We start from the raw sequence: 18,393 nt of genomic DNA, 5'->3' as shown, positions 1-18,393 counted from the left end.
TTATTTTGTACGGAAAACAGGTTATCCTAGAAGAAATGAAAAGAGATTAACAAATGGGAGGTTTAGACTGAATTCTGACAGGGAGATGTATTAGGATTTGGAATAGTCTCCTAAGGGTAGTGGTAGAAGATTCATCATTTGGCATTTTTAACATTAGACAGGACAAAGCACAGGAGAAAATATAGTTGGAGGAAATGCTGCCTTGACAGAGAGATGAAATGAATAATCTAATAGGCCTTTTCCATCTCTAACTTGTTGCTATGAAACTGCCAGAAAAGACTAAATTTAATCTTCTCAGTGTCTTTTATTCTTTTATGCATAAATTATCTTAATCTTTTCTGCACATTTTCTGCCTCTTCTGTCTCCTTTAACACAGATTTAGAAGGGGTATTTAAAATATTTTCATTCTATTTCCACTTTTTCAGCAGTTGCAGGTTAATTTCTATTCTCATATGAGGAAAATGTGAAAAAGAATAGGGGTTAGTTGAGTATCAAAGGCAAGCAGGAATTTTTCATTTAAATGTTTTCTTCCAAATTGTGAAGATTTTCACTAAGCTTTTGTAAAATGTTGGACTGCAGCTCCAATTCAGACAAAATTTTTAAAAAATCTCTAATCACCTACCCTGTTTTCAATATTTCATTTAGAAATCCTAGGAAGAAAATGGATCGGGCAAACATTTTTTAAAACTCAAGGGTGATCCTCCTAAAAGAAATGGAAGTGTTACTGAAGTCCTGGGGCCAGTATATTTTACCGTTCTCTTACTGTTCTGGATTTTGTTTGCATTTATATGTATTGTTTTCTTTCAGCAAAGGAGAATGACAATGGCTGTTTTATTCTCAATGGATCGTGTAGACATGTCACAATGAAATTACCAAGCAAGTATGTCATCTTTTCTCTGGAATATTCTTCAGAGACCTGAGTACCACAGGAGATTTGAAAGTGACATGTTGCAAGAAACGGACCACAAGTTTCAGAGAGGGTGTTGTGAGAATCATAACATTGTCATCCATGTCAAATTGGAAAACCATAAAGAGAAGGAAGAGCGATTGTTAGAATAGAATAGAATAGAATAGAATAGAATAGAATAGAATAGAATAGAATAGAATAGAATAGAATAGAATAGAATAGAATAGAATAGAATAGAACAGGTTGGAAGAGACCTTCAAGATCATCGTGTCCAACCCATCAACCAATCCAACCCACCTAAACAACTAAACCATGGCACCAAGCACCCCATTGCTGTGATGTGCCAGATATACAAATTTAATTACCATGGCAATTCATGAAAAATTCAGCCAACCAAACAACCAAAACCAACAACAAAACCAAACCAAACCACACAAAACCAAGAGAAAACAAACAAGCAAAAGAAACACAGAACAAAACAAAACTGAAGAGCACACACACAAAGCAAAGCAAAACAAAACACCCTACAAACAAACAAAAACCCCTCCCACAACTACATAGTGGTTTCATTAATTCTTTTAATTATTTAATCTTCTGAAAAACTGTATTTGCTTTGGAGATCAGAAAATCAGGTGAGCTTGGCAGGTTTTTCTTCTGGTTTACAGAGCCTGAGGTAGGCAAAGGTCATGATCCATGGACATATTGATTGTTGCCATATTCATTCTACTTTGATATATTGCAATATTCTTTTATTTACACAAATTTTGAAAGATTCAGTTTGGTTCAAAATTGAGATTTTTGTTTTTCTTTTTTCTTTCTCTAAACAATAATGACAATAATTGAAAGTTGTTTTCTATTAACTTTAAGAAGATTTGTTGTTTACCATTCCAGTTCATGCTGTTGATTAATAGCTAGGAGACCCAAACACAATCTGAATTTACTTAGGAGTTGTATCTTCTCCTTTTCACTCTATTCTGAACGTCTAACAACTTGCTCCACGTATTGAGCTTAATACTTTGTGTAAATCATTTAGCTCTGGCAAAAGATACCTTTATTTTCTAAATATAAAAAAAGACTCCTGAAAGCTGAGGGGTTTGTAACTTATTTTGCTACTGCAATGAAAAACAGAATGCTGAATCAGAATGTAGATAATATCAACATGACATTGAGGAGGGGTGAATAGACTAAATAAATAGTGTTTGTAGTTTTAAGAATTTACAGCCATCCATAATGACTACCTTCATAGCAGAAAATAAAATACGGTAGAACATTGTGTCTGCTCCTGAAGACAAGTGGCAGAACATTTCTCACTCATTGTTATCTACAATGAAACTCTCTTCTTGCCTTAAATTGAATTATTTTTATACTGACAATTGAGAACAATATGGTTCATCCGTGGCCTCAGTCTGCTCTTAAGCAGTGTCTGGAGAGCATTAGCTGTCACGAAACAAATCTTATAAAGTTGCCAGGGAATGTACTTGACTACTTACCACTATGTAAATACTCAAGGTACCCTATATTTTTGGGTAGCCATCTTGGTGGTGGAGTCAATATCATTGGAGGTGTGTAGGAGGAGATTTGATAAGGTGCTTGGTTGCATGGTTTAGTTGATTAGGTGCTGTTGGATGATGGGTTGGATGCAAGGATCTTGAAGGTCTCCTCCAACCTGGTCTATTCTATTCTATTCTATTCTATTCTATTCTATTCTATTCTATTCTATATACTTTTGCTGTTAGTGGGATTTTGAAAATGCTAGGCAGTGGAACCTCCTTAGGATTATCCTCAGGGTGTTTGGGAACTTAAAACTGATCACTTCTCTGCAGACTGATTTTTGGATAGGTTTTAACATATCTCTGTACTTTTCCTGAAGAAAAAGCAGAATATAGCAGAGGGAAAGGACGTTTTAAAATAAATAAAAAAATTAAAAGCAAAGCATGAACATCAGAGAAAAAAATCTCAAAAGAATGCCTGCTGTAATAATACTTGACACTCAATTACTCTGTAATTCTAGGCAATCCACTACTTCATTGCTATCTACACATATGCATAAGTAGCTACTCTGATTAATGTTGGCATGAAAAAAGTAATGATGATTTGTAATTTGTTATAAAGGTTTGCCATAGAAACTTACTAAAAATATATGGAAATTGCTAGTTGCTTAAGTGAGGATGGCACTTTAAAATGATAGCCTAATCATTATTAATTCTTTTGATATTTACTGCATTATCCTTAATCAAAAAGAGTTCTTTTAGAATTAGTGAAGGTGTCAAACAAATTTCTAACATTAATTCAACATTAATTACCTGGAGCTTTTCTAGCAAACTCAAGAATGCACTATTGTGTTTCAATTTTCAGTGCAAATTATAAGTAATGGGAAATATTCTCTTTCTTTTGGAAGCATTAGGAAAATGAGTAGGAATCTATATAAGAATAGTGCTATAGCTCTAGGCTATAGAAAACTTGAATCATGTCCCTGTTATGGGTGAAATGCTCAGAATGGTGTTGTAAACTACACTCCTAAACATGTAGTTGGTAATTGTATGTCTCTTGTCCAAATACTCCATGCCTGGTTTAACTAATTGTACTAGTACAGGGAGGTTGTAAAAGTTCTGGAAGCTTTTCTTGAATAATGATAGATAGAAAGATTGCTTTGGGAATGTGGATGTGACTTCTCAGTTACAGTTATCTTTCCATAACATATGTGTGACTGGTCTGAAGCCCTTTTTGAATGAGATAGGCACAAAATTCATAATCATCTCTCCTGGGATGTTGGGAGAAGCCCTGTATCAGACTTTTACCCTGAGGTGACTTTCATTCAAAGAGACCTTATAAAATGTCCAAATTCCTCATATTTTCACATAGAAAAGGCTGGATGTTAAAAGAGATGAAACTTTTTCCTTCAGGTATTTATCTTATTCACAAGAGGATTCACACTCAGAATTTGCATGTTATCTTACATGGAAAGGAAAGCAGCTAACACAGCTGACAATTTTCTGTCAGTTTGGAAATACACCTTCAAATTAATATAACTTTATAATGGCACTAATAATCATAAACCATTGCATAAAAATAATAAATATCATACAAATTTAAAAGCAAATGTAAAATTAAATTTAAATTAAAAAGTAATATATATTCTTGCAGAACTTTTTGGGTTATATGACAAAGATGAACAAGAAAATCAGGGGTCACACTGCATTCAACGCCTGTTATTTCATTCAAAAAGTAAGATGCTTTCCTGAATCTATTCTTGTCTTCCCAAATCCATTCTTGTTTTTCTGAATCCATTCTTATAGCTTATATTGATTCAGCAGGGTGGGAAAAAAAAGGCCCAGACTACACTATACTGCAAGGAATAGAATGCTTATGACATCATTAAACGCTAGAAGTGATAAACAAATATATTGGATCGTTAACTTTCTAATAGTAAGCAGGAAATTAATTTTCTTTCAATTAAAAATGAAAAGATGGAGGGTGCATGTAGTGGATATGCCCTCAGAAATCAGCGGCAGATGTATCAATGAAAATATAAGTTTATTTACATATATATACAAACTCTGTAACAGGGTATTTACAGTCACCCTTCACAGGTATCAATATTCGGTTAGTGGAACTATCTTTACAGAATGTTATGTATGGGCACTTAAATCAAAATGATTCACAGAACTTATAATCGAAACTGAGTCAGAGAGTGGCGGGGGAGGGGTTGGTCAGTGACCGGCAACCCTCCACCCGGAGCAATATAAATGCTACCCTAACTGAAGCTCTATAAAGAAGGGCTTGGCTTACTCACAAGTTGAGAACTTTGTGGAGTCTTTCCTTAATAATGTTTATAGTCCAGACAACGTGGCACGGATGTGCCGTAATAAGGAGACAGGAAATGGCACCGTCCGCGTGGCCACACCACGTGTCTCTGCTGTTCTCTCCCAGGATACAAAAGGTTCCTCGCTCAGAGGGGGGCAGTGGCAGGTCAGCAACGCTGGTTCACACGGGCTACCAGGTTTTCTCCTACAGCGATGGATCACGCAGCGGTTGATCCCACGGCATCGCACGCAGCTGGGTGACGGTGACAAAGGACCACGAGGCCTCTTGAAGCACTGGCACATACACACGCACACACACACAGGCTCAAACACCAAGGTGGGGGGGGCTCATTTACCAAATGACCCCTATTTACCATTTGCCCCAGTGAATACTGGTCCAATAAGCATCTGTTGCTAACACAAAGATTAACCAATGAACTGACACCTACCAAATATGGCCTAAGTATATGCTATACCCAGGGAAACAAACATATAGCCTGCCTCTTGTGTACTACAGGGATGAGACCACGCCCAGGTAGGCTGTTTACCTGGACTCAGTGGCACCAGGATCCCCTCCTGCCGCCTCCAGAAAGGAGGGGGAACAAAGGAGGATTAACACACAGAGAAATATATCCTACATAAATGTTTGGGGCACAATCCTGACCATAACCATCGTTCACTACATTGCAAAAGGGTGACCACAGTGCTCAAAGCTAGAAGATGAAAGAAGATCTTAATGAAATAAAATGGAACTGGGAAGTCAATATCATGACTACTATACATAGCTAGGACAAAATCAGTGAGAACGTTCAGGTGATAGTAAGCATTTTTTGGGGCATAAAATGTTACTGGAATCTGCATTATGTTAAATACTTAGTAATAATAAATATCTGAGATATGAAGCAAAACTCTTGTCTTTAATATATCCTCTATGCTTTGTACTACTTATCAAAGGCAAAAAAGATTTCAAATGCAGTTATCTTACTAAGTCATGTTGGCATTCCAGTGGGTTTTCTTTAATCTTTAGTCTATCACACAAATGACACCGAAGTATTGTACCTGTTGAGATTTTTCTTATGACACGTTCCATTATTTAGCTTATCTTGCACTGGAGGGATGGGTCAGAGGTTTCAATATTTATTCTCTCAGCTTTCTTTTTTTTTTTAGGCTTTGTTTTGTGTATTTAAATCTTATTCTTTCTTTCAGATTTTGTTTTATTTCCATCCAGTAAATTTTAAATAGCACTACTCTGATGAATCCATGGAAGGTAATCATATTGTAGGGTTCAAAAATATTATTTTATATCATAGTAAATATGTTGCATTTTTGTATCTTACTATATATTCTTCTAATTTTCATTTTGATCATTAAAGGTGAAGATTACTTGCTCAGTGTGACAATACCTACAGTTATGGTTTGTTTTCACATCTAAATGAGTAAAGCAGAAAAAACCTAATAAATTGCAAAATATCTACTGCTACATAGAACTGTACTTAAGAAATATGCAACTGAAACATTGACTTTGAAATTAAGATAACTAAATAAAGATTCTTAAATGTAGGTATTAACATCTGTACTAGTGGTGTAAAGTCCTATTTAAGTCAATTTACTGCAATCTTAAAACAGAGTTGTCTAAATGTAGATGCTCATCTCTTTGAGGTCATGTCAAGTATTCAAGACACTCCCATGGACTTGGTGTTTATAAAATAAGACTTAATTTTTGATGGAGCAGCTGAAGACTAGCAGGTACCCCATAAAAACTAAACATACCACTGAAAAGGTATTTACTCAGTTAATATTTAGTACTGCCAATGTAACCTGGAGAGAAATTCAGCTCACTGTAGACACTGAGGATCCAACTCCATATAAGCATCTTCAGTCATCTGAAATACCCTAATTCAGACACGTTGATAGAGCTGCCAGAAACTACATTCAAACTATGAGATATTCAGGCCATTCTGCACTGGCATGTGGAAGACAGACAGAACAATGTGAGACTTCCTACATGGCACTAAACATGTGTACACATGTTGATAAAAGAATCTGCAGCATGTTGTATGGTCAGCTGAGTCACATCCTAAGCCTTTTGGACAGTTTTAACAAGTCACAGTGAAATTGGCTAAGATTTACCACTCTCTCACATACTGTAACATCTACCACCTAACCTCCAGAAGCCTGAAGTTACTTGAGACCTATACATGGTTTGTTTCCTTTAACAAGAGTAATATAAGATCTATTAATCTATCAAGTATTTTAGCCTCAGCCATAAACAGTCATTAAACTTTTTCAATTATGTTCTGTTTGGGTTTTTTTGTTTTGTTTTGGATTTACATAGAAGAAATGAAAGTGAGAATAGAATAGAATAGAATAGAATAGAATAGAATAGAATAGAATAGAATAGAATAGAATAGAATAGAATTTAACCAGGTTGGAAAAGACCTTCAAGATCATCCAGTGCAATCTATCATCCAACACTAATCAACTAAACCATGGCAACAAGCAACCCATCCAATCTCTTCCTAAACATCTCCAGTGATGGTGACTCCACCACCTCCCTGGGTAGCCCATTCCAATGGCAAATCACTCTTTCAGTGAAGAACTTCTTCCTAACATCCAGCCTAAACCTCCCCTGGCACAGCCTGAGTTTGTGTCCCCTTGTTCAGGTGCTGGTTGCCTGGGAGAAAAGACCAACCCCCACCTGGTTACAACCTCCCTTCAGGGAGTTGTAGAGAGCAAGAAGGTCTCCCCTGAGCCTCCTCTTCTCCAGGCTCAGCAACCCCAGCTCCCTCTACCTCTCCTTGTAGGGCTTGTGCACCAAACCCCTCACCAGTTTTGTTGCCCTTCTCTGGACATGTTCCAGCAACTCAGCATCTTTGCCAAACTGAGAAGACCAGAACTGGACACAGGACTCAAGGTGTGGCCTAAGCAGTGCAGAGTATATAGGGGCAGAATGACCTCCCTGCTCCTGCTGGCCACTCTGTTCCTGATGCAGGCCAGGATGGCATTGGCCTTCTTGGCCATCTGGGCACACTGCTGTCTCATGTTCAACCTACTATCAACCAGTACCCCTAGGTCCCTTTCTGCCTGGCCACTCTCCAGCCACTCTGACCCCAGCCTGTAGCACTGCATGGGGTTATTGTGGCCAATGTATAGAACCCGGTACTTAGATGTGTTAAATCTCCTGCCCTTGGACTCTGTCCATCTTTCCAGCCTGTCAAGGTCCATCTGCAGAGCTCTCCTACCCTCTAACAGATCAACACAGAAGTAGTTGGAATATATATATATATTTTAACTTTTTATTTCCTTTTTATGTTCCCTTTACTGTATTCTGTATAGAGCTTAAAGTTCTTTTCCAATGCACTTATAAAAGGTGCATAACTTACATTTGGAATGAAATAGAATAAAAAATCTGTGGAAATTACCCTGTATGATCTAGCATGTTAAAAACAGATCTAATTTTTTTAAGAGTAACACAGGCATATTCTCTCAAGAACAGAAAGGACAAAGAAGACAGAAAATGTGGCTTTGGCACCAACCTCTTTTATAGCCCAAGAGACAAAACCAGTGACTTAAAACAATTAACACATTTTGTGCTCACAAACTTTTCAGTCTATTAATCATGCGGGGGTATCTTGAATGTATTTATTTAAATTTTATCCCTTCTAAAACAAAGAATACAGTCTCAAAACATTTCTGGAACTACAACCATGCAACATTTTATCTGAAAACATTGATGTTGTTTCTTCGATAACACAGGTTTACTGGAAACCCTGATCTATTTTAAACATTAGGACACTGACACCTATTTGAGAAGCACTGGTAACCAGTGACAGAAGCTGGTGTGACTTTTGAGAATTTTATGGCTGCTTACCTCAGATTGATGAATTTATAGAATCCATTTTCTCCTCAACTTTTATCACAGAAAGAGCTGTGGGTTTCAGAATACCTGGAAATCTAGTTTACTGAAGTCTGTGTAGGGAGTTGAGCTATTCCTAGAGGATGCATAAATCACAGACATTGTAAAGCAGAGCTGGAACATGGAAACTCTGTATGTTATTATTTACTTTTTCCCATAGTACAAGGCCCAGAGTTTTAAGATTTCCTTTCCAATTAGGAGTTCAGAAAATAACCAAGCAAAAAGCCACAAAGCAAGGGAGCCAGTTGGATGTGGCTACAAGTGAGTCTAGAAACTTCGGAGTTACTAATTTAAAGACATTTAGACAACAGGGAACTGCACCAATACAGATCATGGCAGTTGAATAGTTAGGCAGCGTACAAGAAAGGAATTTTGCAGCTATTTCAGAAATCTTTGAAAATGAACAAATTTGAATGAATACCCCCAAAACATGTTATTTTCTATTACTATTGTTCTTCTAATTCTACTATTCTGCTAAGATGCAATTTCATCCATAAATATTTCCAGGCTTACATTTGGTTTATGTTATGCTAATCTGTAATTTTATTTGGAAGAAGAGTGCACCTTGTTAAAAAACTTTAAACTTAAGTATACCAACAAGTTCTAAATTTTCTTAAGGTTTTAAAATACTTTTAATACTCAAAATACTTTTACATATCAATTTTGAATGCAAGCACTGAGTTAGATTTTATTAACATTATCATAAAAAAATATGAGATCTTTGTCCAGCTGCCATTCACTTTTATATGTGACAAAATCTACCCCAAATTTTTATGGTTAAATTATTTGCTGAAAAGGACAGCATGCTGCTCTTGTAGTTTGTCAAAGGACAGTGCATGAAACAGTGCAATACAAACCCAAAGCTGTCCTGGTGTTAGAGGTTTCTCATGTATCATTGTGTTTTGAAGGCATGTAAACACAGTTTTAATGAGTACAAGACCTGACACAGCCATGTCACTGTACCCTATGCTGTCACTATTCATTTCATGACTTCACTTATTGACAGTGAAAATGATATTATGAGACAGTTATTTTGCACCTGGAGATACTGAGCTAGATCATGTTGACTAATATAATCCATCTCATATGATTCTTTCAAGCTTATGAAGAGATAAAAAAAAAACAAACCACAACCTATTCTGCTGCTTGTTCTAAAAGAAAATGTCAGTTTTAGAAGACATAATAACTTGAAAATCATATAATAACATTTTCTTCTAAAAGATGCAACTTCCTGGCATTTAGTAACACAGAAATCATTGTGAGTATCTATAAAACAAGTATCTTCCAAGCAGAGACTGTATGTTCTTAATGCTACATTCTACTGATCTACCAATGAAATTAGTTTAGAATAATCTCCTTTTGTTTTCCTTTTTACACCAAAACATTCAGCTAGAGAACTCTGCAGCTATCTTTCTTAAAGGCACAGCCTAAAACTGTCACAATAAGACAAATATTGAACAGTCAAACAATGCTGAAGATTCATAGACAAAAATTGAAGCTGCTGAGTAGAGACATTTCTCTATCAGTTTTAGCAATCTTAAAGTTAGATTTTGGACTAATCTGCCTAGGTCTTCCCTATAACCATAAAGAAAACAAAACCAAAGAAAAAGAAAAACAAACAGCGAAATAATTTTCAGGAAAATAATTTATCCTATCCAAATAAAAAATGTCTAAGATGTGTTGAAGCATCTTGAACACTTAATTTTTTCTTTCTAGTGATTGTGAAACAAGCCTGCATAATTAGAGAATTTGCATTGTTAAAGAGAGATGAAACAATTCCTATACTACATCCAAAATACTGTCAAACTCTTTGAACAAGTATAATTTGGTGTGCTGAAAGGAAATTGAACGGATAATACATTATAGCTAATTGAAGGGTAGAGAGTGTCATGTTTAAACTTGGTGCATACATCATTTTGTTAACTTATTTAAGTGTAAAATGATCCATCAGAATATCAGACTGAGCAATGAGTGGATTAAAAACAGTCCTGCAGATATGGGCTTGGGGTATTAGTAGATGAAAAACGGAATATGAGCCAGCAATGCGTGCTTGCAGTCCAGAAAGCCAGTATACCTGGGTTGCCTCAAAAGAAGTGTGGCAGGCAGCTCAAGGGAGGTCAAGACTTTGACCATTATTGTTAGACCCCATCTGAAGTGCTGCACCATGGATGTGTTGAGTGGGTCCAGTGGAGGGCCACAAAGAGGATCATGAGAGGGTTGAAGCACCTCCGATATGATGACATGCTGAGAGTTAAGCTCTTTAGGCTGGAGAAGAGAAGGTTCTGTGGAGACCATATAGCAGTGTTCCAGTACCTAGAAGGCACCTACAGGCAAGATGAGGAGGAATTCTTTATCAAGGGTGAGAGGTATTGGGTTTAAAGTGAAAGAGGATAGATTTTAAGTTAAATATTAGAAAGAAATTCTTTACTATAAGGGTGATAAGACACTGAAACAATTTGTCCAGCGAAGTTGTGCATGACTACATCCTCTCCAAGCTTAGGCTGAATGAGTCTTTAGTATCATAGCATCACAGTACCATAGTATCAGTCAGGGTTGGAAGGAACAACAAGGATCATCTAGTTCCAACCCCCCTGCCATGGGCAGGGACACCCCACACTAGATCAGGCTGGACAGAGCCTCATCCAGCCTGCTCTTAAACACCCCCAGGGATGGGGCCTCAACCATCTCCCTGGACAACCCATTCCAGGGTTTCACCACTCTCATGGTGAAGAACCTCCTCCTCACATCTAGCCTGAATCTCCCCACCTCCAGCTTCATTCCATTCCCCCTAGTCCTATCACTACCTGAGATCCTGAGAAGTCCTTCCCCAGCCTTCCTGTAGGCCCCTTTCAGATACTGGAAGGCCACAATTAGGTCACCTGGGAGCCTTCTCTTCTGCAGACTGAACAGCCCCAACTCCTTCAGTCTGTCCTCATAGGAGAGGTGCTCCAGCCCTCTGATCATCCTCGTGACCCTTCTCTGGACACGTTCCAGCACCTCCACATCCCTCTTGTAATAGGGGCTCCAGAACTGGATGCAGTACTCCAGGTGAGGTCTCACCAGGGCTGAGTAGAGGGGGAGGATCACCTCCCTCGACCTGCTGGCCACACTTCTCCTGATGCAGCCCAGGATCCGATTGGCTTTGCGGGCTGCAAGTGCACACTGAGAGCTCATGTTGAGCTCCACCAGCACCCCCAAGTCTCTCTCCTCAGGGCTGCTTTCCAGCCAGTTACTGCCCAGCCTGTATTTGTGCCTGGGATTGCCTCAACCCAGATGCAGGACCCTGCACTTGCTCTTATTGAACCTCATGAGGCTGGCTTGTGCCCACCTCTCCAGCCTGTCAAGGTCCCTCTGGATGGCCTCCCTTCCCTCCAGCGTGTCTGCTGCACCACACAGCTTGGTGTCATCAGCAAACTTGCTGAGGGTGCACTCAATGCTACTGTCTGTGTCACCCACAAAGATGTTGAACAAGACAGGTCCCAGGACTGATCCCTGAGGGACTCTGCTTGTCACTGGCCTCCACTGGGACACAGACCCATTGACAGCCACTCTTTGGGTGCAGCCATCAAGCCAGTTCCTTATCCATCTAGTGGTCCACCCATCAAACCCATGTGTCACCAGCTTGGAGACCAAGATGTGGTGCGGGACAGTGTCGAAGGCTTTGCTCATGTGCAGGTAAACTACATCAGTTGCTCGCCCCTCATCTATTAATTTTGTCACCTGCTCATAGAAGGCCACCAGGTTAGTCAGGCAGGATTTGCCCTTGGTGAAGCCATGCTGACTGTTCCCAATCACCTCTTCACTATTCTTCTGAGCCAGTAGTGCCTCCAGGAGGATCTGCTCCATGATCTTTCTGGGCACAGAGGTGAGACTGACTGGCCTGTAGTTCCCTGGTTCCTCCTTCTTACCCTTTTTGAAAATGGGGATAATGTTTCACCTTTACCAGTCTGTGGGGTCTTCCCCAGACTGACATGACTTTTGAAATATAATAGAGAGGGGTTTAGCAACCTCCTCTGCCAGTTCTCTCAGTCCCATGGACTTGAACACTTTCAGGTTCTTCAGGTGATCACAAACCTGATCTTCACTTACCATGGGCAGTTCTTCCTCCCTGTCCCTGGCATTGTCTTCCATAACATCAGGAGTGTGGCTAGAGGCCCTTGCAGTGAAGACTGAGGTAAAGAAGTTATTAAGTACCTCAGCCTTTTCCTCATCACTTGTGACCATCTTTGATCAACCCAATCTTGTGGAAGATGTCTCTACTCATCATAGGGGTCTGGAACTAAATGATCTTCAAGATACCTTCCAACCCAAATAATTCCATGATTCTATGGCAGGCAGCCATTAAAAATTAGTTGATTTTTTAAAATATATATGCAATACAGAGATAATTTGGATCCTACTTTCTATTTTCAGTGAAATTGAAATTCAATCCACAGTACATTACCCAGCGTGAGTAGTCATATGTGAAATCTCTGGGTGTGTGTACTTAAATGAGTAAATATTTGTCATGAAATTGATGAAAGTGTTGAAACCTACTGGTCTGCAATTAAAAGGTTTACAGTCCAGCCTGTTTCCCTTTAATATGGTTAGTGCTGAAAGTGACTTTTCCATAGTGCCCTTCTCCTTCCAGATGCATGCTCTACTGTGCCTTTACTATGCAGATTTGACTATTTGGATGACCTTGAGATGACTAAGAAATAATTGATTTGTTTAATAAGTGACTATTCTTTCCACGTTTTGTGTCCTGGGATAGATGCCCTGATCACCATTTGACCTCATGATTGCTGAGAAAGCAGAAGGAGTGTGCAATGAGGAAATAGGAAAACAAGCCACCTGGTTTCCTGGTAGCCTATATATTCATGGAAGGTTAACTGATGATTTAACCATATCTGAAATTTATTTTTAAGATCCATTTTAGGTTCAAGGTGAGGAGAAAGTTCTTCACAGTGAGTGTTGTTAGCCATGGGAATGGGCTGCCCAGGGAGGCGGTGGAGACACTATCACTGTAGGTATTCAAAAAGGGATTGGACATGGCACTTGAAGCCATGGTTTAGTAATCATGAGGCCTTGTGTGTCAGGTTGGACTTGATGATCTTTGAGGTCTTTTCCAACCTTATTGATTCTATGATTCTATATGTATGTCTTCATCTTACATGATACTTTTAGAATTCAAATGTCTCAGGATTTATCATATTAAGTGTGAAGTAGTCTCAGTAGAATAAAGAAAAAGCCTAAAAAGAAAGGGAAAACAACAACAACAAAAAAAGTAAGCTAAGGTCTTGGAAACTGTTGATGAGGAGAGATTAATGGGGAAAGTTGCAATATGTCCACTTGCTGAGCCTTTCAAAGTGAGGCCTTTTGCACTGTTGTAGTGATGATTAATTTAGGCAGCTGTGACAAGTGTGAAGAGGAAAAAAGGGGGGAAATGTCTGCAGCATAAAGAACTAAGGCAAAATATGGCATTTTAAGTAAAGGCTAACAAAGAATTGAGAAGCATATAAGAGATATCTGATAAGAAATCTAAAGTGCCCAGCAGCTGGAAATGTGGGTGTAGTGGTTTGAAAGACAGTAATATTTCCCACTGTCAGAATCATGATTTACAACACTAGGGCGTTACCATTCTGGACAGGAGATTTTTGGCCTCTCTCTCGCTTTCCCCAGTCTTGAGCGTGTGAGTGTCGTCTTTGCTTGTTTTGGTATCCAGACAGTATTTTTCCTCTCCTTTTCTTTCTGTTTCTTATATATACTAATGTAATAAGATACTTTTCTAGTTGAGGAGTAAAATATTCTGTATAAACCAACTGAAAAACTCTCTGATTTCCCCCCCACTTCTTGGTAAGAAGGGAGGAAGTGGGAAGAGGAAGCGGGGCAGATTTTTTGCTCTTGCACTAAAACTATAACAGTGAGTTGTCAGAGGAAGCAGGTTCTGAATGTACTCTAGAAAATGCTGTTGCACATTAAAAACAATTAGTTTGAGGGCTAGTTTGGGACCAGATAACAGTAAACCAAGTCTTCCTGAGCCATTAGAGGAGCTGCATGAAACCTGTTGCTTTGGGAAGGCACTCGGTGGCTTTTGAGTTTTGATGAGTTTTGTATGTCAAATTCATACTAAAAAAGAATGACCTAAATCACAGGCTGGCCCTTCTCAGATTTCCAGTCTTAGGTTGGTATGTAAAAAGAATTATTTATCCTGATGTGGTATTGGTAGTTATGAAGTTTATACAATTAGAGTTCATAGGTTTTAACCAAATCCTACAATACTGAGGGCAAAGGTACAATGCTTTTAGTGTTAGTGGGACAGATTTTATTTTAGTGGAAAACAATTAAAAGTAATGACACATCAAAAATTCTCAGTGACTAGTTGTCCAACCAGATAATTACAGAATCACAGAATCACAGAATCACCAAGGTTGGGAGAGACTTCAAAGATCATCAAGTCCAACCTGTCACCACAGACCCCATGACTAAACCATCGCACCAAGTGCCAAGTCTAGTCCCTTCTTGAACACCTCCAGGGATGGTGACTCCACCACCTCCCTGGGCAGCACATTCCTTGCTGTCAATCAGTGCCAGGCAGATTTTAAAGATGAAAACAAGCCATAGCGAATCAAACATTCAATTTCCTGGCACATAGAAACGTATGAGATCACGCATTTCATCCAAAGATAAATCTTCTTTTCCTCCAAATATGCCAGAAAAGAAAAATGTATTTTTTAAAAATAATTCCTTCCCAATACTAAGTTACTTAGATAGACATAGTTAGAAAATTACAGAAAAGTCCCTGAAAGCCAAATGTGGTTGTGGATTTTATGGATGAAGCATTCAACCATTTTCTTCAAGATAGGAAGATGTGGTGGTTTGGAATTTCCCACTACATTAACTAAAGCATGGCTCACTCAGTCAGGAAGCAAATGGAAGCTATATTTACAAAGCAAAGCCTGCACTCTACAATGGAATGCAATGAATATGTACAAACATTCAGCATTTACAATATTATACAGGTATTTTCAATCAGAAAACAGCACGGAAATCCCCATGTATCCCTTCTGGTATCCCAGAAGGAGTGGGGAAACTGCTCTGCTCTCCCCTAACTCCTCCTTTCCCCCCTATAATTAACAGAAAAGAGAAGAGACGTTAGAAGGAATGTTAGTTCTTATCTGCAAGGTTAGCTAGCAGCCAAGCAGAAACAGCCAAACAGCCAAAGAAGAAGGAAAGGAAAGAAGCAGAATGTGAGAGATTGCTAGGGTACATCTTGCACATCTGGCCAACGAAACTAATTTAGAATCATCTTTTGTTTTCCTTTTTACACCCAATTGTAAATTGTTTCTATTTTTCTAATTTTCTGCTTGAAATCTGCAGATAACTTTTAAAGGCATAGCCTAAAACTGCTACTGAATATTATTACAGAGCAGTTTGGAAGTATGCTATCAGAATTCACTGACCAGTTTGAAGAGTAGTTACTGCTATGAATAATAACATCATGAATGTTATTATTCATATAACATATGAATAATAACAACATGTTAAAATTAGAATGAGATAAATGCCACATAAGGAAACAATTACTTATCTATATAAAAGTATATACAGTTATTGGAAAGATCTAATTTATCCTGCTGTCACTAGACCTTAAAAACTAGCAAGACATTTTTCAGTCTATCTGCTATTACCAAGAGGCATTATCTAGTGCATTTTGTGCAATAGTATGAGTCAACTATTCAGTCTCTTGCACCATAGTGTTTTCTCTCTCTGTTCCTGATCCAGTTGTGACTCTCCTGTCCTATAGTAATTTATGCAATATATTGACTACAATTTTAAAAGCTTGTTTATTTATTAGATTGTTGAAATGAAGGGATTAGAGGCTACATTAAGAAATTCAGATGATATTTTTCTCTTTGATTTGAATAACTTCATGTTCATGTTCATGTTTTTTTTCTTTCTCCATTAATAATACAGATTTAGACTTCTCTGAAGACAAGGCATTCACTTTTACTACTTCATTAGCTTAATTTGTAAAATGATCTCCTATCAGATCTCTAGTTATGAATATCACAGTCTGAATGTAAGATTCTTTTAGATATGTAGCTATTCAGGCATCCATTTAATGATGCAGAATTGCCTACGTTATTGAGTGAGAATCTCAAAATCTCTATTTAAAGGCTTTTTAGATTTTGATTTTAAATATATTTACTTTGTATGGCATGCTGTGATAATTTAATTGAATAGGCTAAATAATTGGTACAACTATATACTGTGTGAAACAAAAGTGTCATAGCAAAATATATGTATATTTTTTTAATGATGGACAGTTAACACTGTAAAAATATTTTATGCCTAGAGGCACAAAGATAAAGATTACTAAGGGCAAATCACATTGCATTTCTCTGCATATAACAAGATGGCTTGCATGCAAGTAGGAAGGTATTCCCTAAAGTACCAAGGATACTGAAACTACACAGAGAAACATCAAAGACATTAGAAATAATTTCTATTGCCCTGTAGAAGCTGAAGAAAAGAGTAATAGACAATCCTTCCAATACCACCACCTTCTTGAAAATAATGAAAACCCTATTCTTCTCTTTTGAAAAGCACTCTCAGGAGAGATGAAGGCTGAAATAAAACATCTTCCCTGCTGATAGACGTATCGTTTTGTATAAAAATGGACCTAAAAAAAAAAGGAGAATGTGCATGTATTTTGTTTCAAATGCATTATGTACATTTGAATATTAGAGATTGCTACTGAGTTATAAAGTAGAATGAAGATGATCTCTGAGGTCTTTTCTAACCTTATTGATTCTATGGTTCTATGAAGGGCAGTGTTATCACATAATAGGCAGAAATAATTGGCTGAGTTGTCCACAAAGCCTGAGCTTAACAATTAAAAGAAAAGATAACATCTAAGATAACAAGTATTAATTATGGGAATTCTTTTTTTTTTCTTCAATAGCATCTAAATATCCTTTTTTATTTTTTTCCTTTTCTTATTTACCTGATAAATATTAATTAATTTTTAACTTCATATAATGAGTCTCATTGTAGCAGAAATGAGTGTTCTGTTATTTGCCTGAGCATCCACTGGATAGAATTGACTTCCTGGTCTTATTTTTTTTTAATTATTATCACAAAGCATGGACAATGTGTTTGGCAGTAAATTTGATCTAAAAATCCATTTAGTCAGTGAAAGTCTTCTCATTGACCTAAACCTAACCTTTTAACAGACAAAACAAAATCAGCCCTTGTTCAAAAGATTTTATAATCCAAGAAGAAAGCATAGGCAGAAGAGATTGCTGATTACGGAACTGTTTTGGTCAATTAGCTTGAATTTCAGGGTTGAGTGAGGATCCAGCTAGAGAATCACAGTATCACAGTATCACAAAGGTTGGAAGAGACCTCAAAGATCATCAAGTCCAACCTGTCACCACAGACCTCAGGATTAGACCATGGCACCAAGTGCCACGTCCAATCCCCTCTTGAACATCTCCAGGGATAGTGACTCCACCACCTCCCTGGGCAGCCCATTCCAATGACAAATTACTCTCTTGGTGAAGAACTTTCTCCTCACCTCAAGCCTGAACTTCCCCTGGCGCAGCTTGAGACTGTGTCCCCTTGTTCTGGTGCTGGTTGCCTGGGAGAAGAGACCATGGGATTCAGTGTGGTTTCACATACTCATATATGGAATCCCTTAGCATGATCTTTCTAGGTATGCTTTTCAAAACTAGTGTATCATAAATTTGACCTAGATAGTGAAAGCTACCCTCAGTCCACAG

Source organism: Melanerpes formicivorus, unplaced genomic scaffold (assembly GCF_026170545.1).
Source record: "Melanerpes formicivorus ecotype bairdi unplaced genomic scaffold, bMelFor1.0.p_v2 SCAF_44, whole genome shotgun sequence".
In the NCBI taxonomy this organism is placed as follows: Eukaryota; Metazoa; Chordata; class Aves; order Piciformes; family Picidae; genus Melanerpes; species Melanerpes formicivorus.
The sequence above is the reverse complement of the archived record's forward strand: the minus strand, read 5'-3'. Positions refer to the sequence as shown.